General features: G+C 53.3%; 1 pseudogene; it reads left to right on the top strand.

Moving 5' to 3' along the window:
• Positions 1-6,522: 6,522 nt before the first annotated feature.
• LOC141504086 (GTPase NRas pseudogene) lies at positions 6,523-8,792 on the top strand (annotated as a pseudogene).
• The last annotated feature ends 471 nt before the right edge of the window (positions 8,793-9,263 follow it).

Genomic DNA, 9,263 nt, shown 5'->3' with positions numbered 1-9,263 from the left:
TTTCTCTAATCAATACTGATTTTAGAGAATTTTATGAAACTGAGAATCACTATTCCATTAATTGGGAATTCTATTCTTACAAATATGACTCAGTTCTCTATGTTTTAGAAATGAGTCCTTGATCAGAAATGCTAGCTGTCAAAACGATCCCTACTTCCTGTGCAAAAAGTTTTCAATTCAATTCCAAATGTTCATTTTGCACTTTATAATGCTGTCTCTTTCTCTCCCCCCCCCATTTGGTCACAAACTCCTCCCCTTTCCTTGGACCTGACAGAGCCTATCCTTGGATCTCCCACTTTTTGTGTGTAAATCCTGGATGCAATTGGACCTTATCTTGGTAGAGGGTGTGAGATGTGAGTCTAGGCTTTGTTTTTGGCATACTATCTTCTGGTTTTCCCAGCAGGTTTTATCTGAGACTTGAGTTCTTATCCGAAGTCAGGAGGTCAGAGTCTTTGGATTTCTCAAACAGATTGCTAGTTATTCACCCATTTCTTTTGCACCTAATCTAGTCCAGTGCTCCACCACTCTGTCTCTTAGCCAGAGCCAAACAGTTTTGATGACTGATGCTTTAGCATAGAATTGTAGGTCTGAAATGGTGAGGGCACCTTCCCTTTTAGTTTTTTTAATGTCCTTGCTAACCTTGACTTTATTTTTCTCCATTGATGAAGTAATTTTTGGCAGTTTGGTATGGCACAGAATAATAAGTCATTTAATTGAGATAGAATCGTCATTTTTTGTTCTATTACCTTGACCTGTCTCATATGACAGCTCTGATTTTATTCACGTGCAAAGTGTCTATCAGTATTTTCCTATGGTTTTTGTTGCCTTGGCAGGTAGACTCCCAAGTATTAGATGCTGTGAACAGTTCCTTTCAATGAAATCTCTTTCTTGCTGCTGTGACTTCTTGGTCATCCCTAGAAATCCTGCTGATTTGTGTGACTTTATTTTCTATCCTGCAACTTTGCTAAAAATGAATCATTGTTTTAAGTCTTTTGGGGGGATGAAACTCTAAGAAGGTCATCATATCATCTACTGGGAGTGAAAGGTTTGTGCCTTCAGGACCTATTCTACTTCCTTCTTCCATTTCTTTTTCTTATGGTTGAAGCTAACATTTCTAATACCATATAGAACAATAATGGTGATAAAGGGGCATCCATGATTCTGGGTAACTGTACTTTTTTTTTTTTGACCTTCTTCTTCTCCTCTCTTCCCCCTCCCTTAAAAAGCCAAGTAATTTATCTAAGTGACTTCGGTCTGGGAGACGTATAGAAAAAGTAGTTTGACAGATCCTCCAGGTCCTCCCCCCACCCACAGCTTCCAGATACAAGGCTGGCTCGGGGTTCTCTGGGGAATGCAGCACCAGGGCCTTTTCTTAAGGTCCCCAGAATGCCCTCCTCTTAGACAGGCCTGCATGGCTCTTTGGGGGCTCTGGTGAACATTACCCTGACCACAGAGAGATGAATTAATGGGGATGGACTAAATGCAGGTGGAAGCCTAAGAGTAATCCGTTGACCTCTGCATTGGCTGCCCTGCCTTAGGGTCTTCTCCCCTTACCCCAATTGCTTCGGGGTCGGTCAGTTCTTTTTTTTATTGGCCAGACCTCACTGGGAGAATAGTTCCCCCGCCTACTGCCCAGGTTTTGCTGATTAGGAAAGGCTGGCAATTTGATCTAGATTCCACCTGTGGGACACTCACCACCCACGCTAAACTCCAATATCAAAAGACCTTCTGCCCAGGGAAAAAGCGGATTGAATCTGGGCCCCTGAAGTTCCACAGCTTGCTTTCTCCTCTGCTGCCAGTCCAGCCACCAGGAAAGAAACCCTTAAAGCCTGTCATCCCCCCCCTTCCTTCCCAGCCAGTCCCTTTTCTGAAGTAGCCCTCCCTCTCCCCTCCCCCAGCACCCACCCAAGGCCTTCCCCCATTTGGGCTGATGCTTGGGGAATCTTCTGAAAGCGGGTTCAGATCTGTAGGAATCCAGGATTTGGAACCCTGCTTTTCCTTCAAAGGGAACTCCCTTCCTGGCATGCTGCTCCCGCCCCCCCCCCCCAGAAAAAATATATTGCCATCATTCTACTTTTTCTTTAAAAAAAAAAAAAATGACGTCAACTATTTGTACCAGATTGCTTCCTTTCTTCCGCATCCAAATTCCCTTCTCTCCACCAGGAGCACCTCAAGCTAGAATTTTTGTCCCATTTTGAATGAAGGCAATGGCTTAAGTGCAAACTAGATTTGCAGGCCAGCTGTCTCCTTTATGGCCACGTGTGGGGTGGAAATGTGTATAGAGGAAGTCTGCCCCCTTGCCCTCTGAAATACTGGATGCTCAGCCTCCGAGGATTTTTTGTGGCCCCAGGAAAGGCAACAAGTGTCCCCCCCAGCCAGCCTGCTGCTCCCTTTCTTAGGATGGAGGCAGAGCTCCAAAGAGAAGCATTGCCAGAGCCTGACTACCACCAACCCATAGGAGCCTCAAAGCACCTACCCACCCCTTCCCCTCCTAAGCCATCAGGGCTTGGCCAGGTCCCTGTCACCTAGACCAAAGTTTGATGGCTGAACCTGGGTTCAGGAAATAGGACAGGGACCTACATGAGGACAGAGAGAAAAAAAGAAGGTCCTGGTGATAAATGGGTGCTCCCTATCCATCTCTTCCTCCTTCATTCAGCAGAAAGGGAGAGGAGGAAAGAGAACTGAAAAGAAGGATGAGAGAAGGGGAGGATGAAAAAAGGAAAAGAGGGCTTCCCCCTCCTTAGCCATCATAGCTCCCCTCATGGACACATACCCTTCCCGCCCAGGTACAAAGTCCCTCCAAGGTCCCAGAGAGGCCACAGCCACGACCTGACCTACTCCCACCCAGGGAGCTGAGATGGCTGGAAGGACAGGGGGAGGTGCGCGGCCTCCAGACCTTCAGGCAGAGAGGATGGCCGGATGGTGGGGACAGGAGGAAAGGTGAGGAATAGGCCTCAGCACACATCCCAGATGCAGCTGGGGAGTGGGGCTTTAGGGTGCTGATTCCCCGACTGGACTCACCTCTTGCAAGGCCTGGGCAAATTGGGCCACAGCATTGGAAGCAGAGGGTGCAGTGTTCCAGGTCTGGTGGGGGGGGGGGCAAACCCAGGCAGCCCCTCTCCTGCTCTACCTGTCCTCATGCCCACCTCCACTACTACCACCTCCTCCCTCTGGGTTCTTCCCAAAGCAGGAGGTTCTAACTAAGTACAAAGCCCTGATGGTGTCTGAGAAGGGTCTGAGTGAGGCTGTAGGCCTTGCCCCGGGGACCCAAAAGGGTGGAACCCGGGGTCTAGTTCCTCCATTGGAGTGTGGGGCTTAGAGCAGGAGGGGCTGGCAAACTCTGACACCTGAGATGGGGCGGGAAAGGGGAGGAGCCCACAGAAAGCTGGGTGGGTGAGTGGAATTAGCGAGCTCCAAAGCAAGGGGTCCCTTCTGGGTTCCCCATGTGAAGGAGAAGTCAGTTGGACGCCAGAGTCAGGAAACCCCGGCCTTCTCTGGGACCTTCCCTCCAAGATTCTGGGCTCTCAGGCCTGGCCCTGCTCTCCTCCCCTTCCCCCTCTGCTCTGAAGTTGTCTTCTTCCCTCCCATCTCCTCCCTTAGGGTCCCAGTTCTTGCAACAAGAGGACAAGAACTGCCACAAAAGCCTCAGGTCCCAGGACAACCCCCAGGTGTTTGGGGGCCCTGTAGAGGGTGGGAAGCATCGAGCTAGCTATCTAGGGAATCCTTGATCCTGAGTCAGCTGGCCCGTGCTGCTGGGCCAGAGGAGAACAGGCATCAGGGTAGTGGAATGGATTTCGGAACCCGTACCCAGCCCCGGCTGGGCAGGAATTCTCCCCTCACACACTCCCCAAATGCATCCCACATGCAGACTTAACACCAGCTAACCTTTCCCCCCTTTCCTTCCTGGCCTTGGAACCCTAGGCCTGAGCACTGATTCTCTGCAGAAAGTCATCCTCCCTGCTTGACCTGGAGACATTTAATGGAAGAATTGGGGGGGGGGGGTGAAGAAAAGGAGAAGGGCATGGGCAAAGACCTCAGACTGATTTGAAGGGACCAGAGCAGGGAAACAAATACTTCAAGATAACTTGGATAGTCAAATAATCAGTCACTGAAAAATAATGATGTCGTTGAGAAAGGGGCTTGTTTTGGGTAACAACAGGCATTTCCCAAAGGAACCTTGGCCATCTGAGAGTGACCTGACTGCCCTGCAATTGGGGGAGAAATGACCCCTGGTAAGAAGGGAATGGGGGTGAAGATTCCTGGTGTTCCTCCCTGTCCTCCCCCTCCACAAATTTTTTTAATTAAAATTAACTAATTTAGCGTTTTTATCTCCCCCTATGCAAACAAATCAATTTTAACCTTTTTTTGAACTTCTGAGTTCCTAGTTCAGTACATTTCTCCAGCCCTACCCTCTGGGCAGAAATTTGGATCCAAATCCTAAATGACCCATTATGGGGAAAAGTGTTTCCCCTAATAGCTTGGGAAAGAAAAAAGAGACACCCCTCAGAACCAAAGGAAACCATGGCAAAAAACAAATTCAAGCCTTGTTTCTGAGGGACAAAGAGTCATGAAGAGGTTACTAAGGAAATGTAGATGAGGGACTTCTGTTCAAAGTCTTAATCTCCTCAGGCAAGGGAAGGGATTCATTGTTTTGTTGATAGGGGCTTCCCTCTGAATTCAGTTAGGCTCAGCTCTTTCTCTGGGCAGGGATAGGAGTCTCTATCCTAAGGCCTTTAAAGCTCACTTGGATCATGGTAGGATGGAGAGAAGCCAAGTCCTGATCACTTCTTTGTTGGGCCTGTAAATCTTTCAAGATTTTTCCAATTGGGTTCCTTTTTTCTTATATTTTCCTTTCTAGGGATTTCCAAGTGAATTCTACCTAACATTTAAGGAAAGATTCATTCCAATTTTAGATAAACTACAATGGAGAACCATGGAAAACATTTCTCTGTAAGTTGTGTTGTGAAAGAAGAATCAGAACAAAAGGGAAATAAAGCCCCGAAGGGGGAGAATAGCAGCAACCCTAAAAGTTTGCAGACTTGAGACTAGTGGGATTTGCATTTTGCTCTCAAGAGGGTTGGAACTGCCTGGGCCTCAGCCTTCCTGACAAGAGCTAGGGTTCACCCCACCTCCCTCTCCCTGTGTCCAGTGTGGTCCTGCTGAGGCTCCCTTCCCTCAGCATCAGATACACCTTAGGGTCCTTGGCTCTCAGTCCTCCACCACTGGGATGTGCCAGCCTTTTCAGGTTCCAAGAGTCAGGGAGAGGAAGACCTGGAGGTCAGAGTGGGACCAGGCCAGCAGATCTTTGACCCAGAAGTGGAGGAGACATCCTTGGGCTAAGAGGGGAACAAATTGGGAAATTCTAAGGGTGAGGGGAGAGTCTGAGAGGAAACTGGGAGCTGCTGTCTTTCCCTGGGGCCAGATTGAAGCTGGCAGGAGCTAAGGGGGAGCTAAAGAGGGGCGAGATGATGCCAGTAGACGTTGTGGAGCAAAGAACTGGGGCATGAAGTGGAGCAAGCTGCCCTGTGCAGCCTGGGTAGGAGAGCCGGGCTGGGGGTGGGGGGACCTGGCTGGGGATGGGCAATGTGTGACAAAAGAACATTGGACTGAAAATCTTGGCCCACAAGGCAAGGGGGAATGCACGGGCCTTCCTTGTCCTCAGAAAGGGCTCGGGGAGGAAATACCACACCCACTTAAGAGGGTGAGGAAATCTGTCTTACCTAGAGAAAAAGGAGAAGGAAGGGCCGGGATGAGGGGGAATGGGGGAAGGGGAATAGGGGATAGAAGAGAGGGAAGACCGAGGGAGAGGGTCCTCGGATACACACTTTTGGACAGGGCCAGCATGAAAGGAGGGAGAGAACAAAGTAAATGAGAGGGGGGAGGAAGAGAGTGGAGGCACAGCGAGTGATAGCAACTGCGGGACCAGCAGTGAAGCCCCTTCTCGGGGGCCTCGGGCTGCCCAGAGGCAGGGCCCTCGGAATCGGACCACCGCCGGAGGGGCACTGTTCTCCTCCTCCACCTCATCCTGTGGGGGCTACGCTTACTCTCGTAAACACCTTCAATTTGCCTCAAAGTATGGTGGAAACAAGGTAGAGCTCAGCTGGCACGCCCACCCCTTGCGGACCAGCACCCGCGGCCACTGTGGTGAAGAAGGGGAACACAAGGAAAACGATGCTCGGCCACAGCAAGCACTGAGCGGTCCAACCTGTGCCAGTGGGCACCCAAGGGCCCCGTCTGCCTGCCAGGTGGCCGGCCATGCCCGGGCTCGGGGCTATGCGGCCTCCACGCCCGCGGGCCCCACTGGCTACAATGTGGCAGCTCCAGGACCCGGCGTTCCAGGCCTCTCTCGGGGGCCCCTCCCACGGGGCCCATCCACCTGGCCCGACCCTCCCGGGCTAGGCCTGCACGTGGCCCCGGGGGCCGGCCAGCCCGGGGGGGCGGGGCTGCGCGGAGGGGGGGGCGGGCTCCCCGGAGGCCAGGGGGCGTGGGCGCGGCGCTTCTGGCCCAGAGAGCTCTGGGGAGAGGTGGGGGCTGCAGCCGAGTCCGCTTGCCAGGACTGCCCCCCCTTTCTGTCGGACCCCTTACCCTCGGGGCCCCCACGGCGCCTTTCCGATCAGCTCCGTGGCCTCCAGAACAGGGTAAGTAGAGGCAGGGTCTCTGAACAGATCTGGCGAGTGACCGGGCTGGGCGGTGGGCTGGCAGCCTCAGCGGAGTCCCCGGGGCCACACTGACGGGGGGGGGGGGGGGGGGGGGGGGGGGCTGCCCCTGCAGGGGGTGGGGGTGAGCCGCACTGCCCTTCCGCGCTCCTCAGGCCCCTCGTGAGCTGGGTGGAAGGACATGGGGAAGGTCTCTGAACCCCTGCTCTTTGAGCACGACTTGGGTCCGGGAGGGGGATGAGGTGGGAGGTGGGGGAGGGGTTTCCTGATGTGGAGGTTCAACCAGAAAGGAAAAATGCCCCAAAGGCCTTTGCCTCCTCTGCTACTTGTGCCCAAGGTGTCGAACCAAGCCAGGATCCATCTTGGACCCCAGACCAAGCCAACCAGGCCTACGATTTACTCAGGGACCTTGGGGGTGCAGAGAGCCTGAAGGCATGGGGGGATCTCCCCTGAGAAAGGAGGGCAGTGACCACGACCCTCTAGAGGGAAGGTGGGCAGTGCCTATTTAGTCCCCCTGAAAGGATGAGGAGTTGGCACATTCTTGGGTCCTTGGCGGTGGGGGGGGTGAGAGCCCAGGAGATTGTGTGATCCTGAGCCCCAGACTGGCTCTAAGCAGATAGCCCCCTATTCCTTGTTAGGGGTTCTCATGCAGGAGCCACCCAGGGGCATCAGAGACCTGTACCCCAGGGCCTGGCACCTGCTCTCCAGGAACTCCTTATAATGATATTGAATGAGTGAGCATTGTTTCTGGGGACCTGGCCCTAAATTGAGACTGTGGGTGCATCCAGAGGACTCCTGCTAGGGACTCTTAGCCTGCCCTGCTTGGCCAGGGGCAAAGGATGATGGGAAAGGAGGGGCCCCGAGTCTAGGTGTCAGGGAAGAGATTGAGGAGGGCTCTGGAGAGGTACAGTGGTGGCCTAGGGTCCCTCAGCTGTCACAGGCTCCCTCTGTTGTCCCCGTCTCCCTAGGTGATCAGCAGGGCCATGGCTAAGTACAAGCTGGTGGTGATGGGCAGCCGTCAGGTGGGCAAGAGTGCTCTGACCCTCCATCTAGTCAAGAACTGCCTTACTTGGAAGCACGACTCCGATCTGGGAGACACATACCGCACCTACGTGCTGGTGGATGGCCAGCCCTGCCAGCTGGACATCCTGGACACCCCAGGAAGTGAGGATCACCCCATCAAGCAGCGGCACTTCATGCACTGGGGACAGGGCTTCCTCTGCATCTATGCTGTGGATGACATCAAGTCCTTTGTGGAAGTGAAGATCTGGCGGGAGGAGCTGGGCAGGGTCAAGGGCAACGACTACCCTATTCCCTTTGTACTGGTGGCCAACAAGACCGACGTGGCTGACCAACCAGTGAGCCGGTCCCTGGGCAAGGGAATGGCCAAGAGCTTAAAGGTGCCTTTCATGGAGACCTCAGCCCAGAACCGGCAGGGTGTGGAACGGGCCTTCCGTGAGCTGGTTCCGGAGATCCGGAGAATCCAGGAGGGCATCGCCCCTCCTGGGCACGGCTGGGGCTGTGGGTCCAAGCCCTGCACAATCCTGTGAGCCTGAGCCTTGCATCCTTGGTCCTGCCCCCACCCCCAGCCTCCATCTGGCTTGGCCCACTCCTCTGGATCCAAGCCCTGCTGGGCCTCACTAAAATGTTTCCAGGAGACTCTTGGGAACTCTTCATAACCTCTCTCCTTTGCCTTTGGGGATTTTTGCTTTTTTTTTTTCCTTTGGAGAAGGGATGACTATCTCACTGCCTTGATATCCCCACCATGCCAAAGATTCCCTCCTCCTCCTGTCTAAGCCGTTCCCTGAGTTCCCAGGCCCCAGAGTCAGTGGGCCTCTGGCTGCTTTGTCTCTCACCTGGCCCCTGATTGGAGCCCTCCTCATGCTCGTTGGCAGATCTCCTCCATCATTTCTAGTTGGACGCTTGCTTTGCCGGGCTCTCATCCTCTGATGTGGACAGTAGCTGGACTAGTCTCTAAGAAAAGCTTGCCCTCCCTGCCTCATGCTACCTGACACAGGGACTCCTTCCTGACTTCCCAGTTGCTACGCCCCTACCCCTTCTCAGTGGATCTCTGCTCCACTGTTCACCTGGTGACTAAATCACGAACTTTATTTATTGTGAGATGGTCACAGCACTCACGGGCATTTCTAGATCTCCCAGATGGGCCCAACCCTTTCCAGCTCCCAGGTCTCTGATCTTCTCAGTCACCCTCAGAGGGGGATTCTGTTATCACTGCCACTTCACAGAGGAGGAAACAAAGGTGCCTTGGGATCGGGACTTGCTAGAGTCGATCTTCTTCCTTGGCAGTGGAGGCAGGCATGGATCCTTGTTCTGTAGACCCCTGCTCTGCAGACCCCCACTCTGCCTGCTCCAGGATCTCAGCCTCAGAACATCCTCAGGTCACTGGCAACAGCTGAGTTTAAACAGCTGAGTTGTTCCAGCCACCAGGACAGTCACTAGTCTGGGGAGGAGAGAAGCTGGAAATGTGGTTTCTCGGGCTTGGGGGCTCCTGTGTGTGTGAGGGGAAAACAAGTCTGCCGACCAGGCTCCAGAATTCCTCATTCTCCACCCATGGGTCCCTCTTGGACTGAAGGTTCACCCCCTTTT

The sequence above is a fragment of the Macrotis lagotis genome, unplaced genomic scaffold, assembly GCF_037893015.1.
Source record: "Macrotis lagotis isolate mMagLag1 unplaced genomic scaffold, bilby.v1.9.chrom.fasta BILBYCTG093, whole genome shotgun sequence".
NCBI lineage: Eukaryota > Metazoa > Chordata > Mammalia > Peramelemorphia > Peramelidae > Macrotis > Macrotis lagotis.
This window is presented reverse-complemented; position numbering and strand designations above follow the sequence as displayed.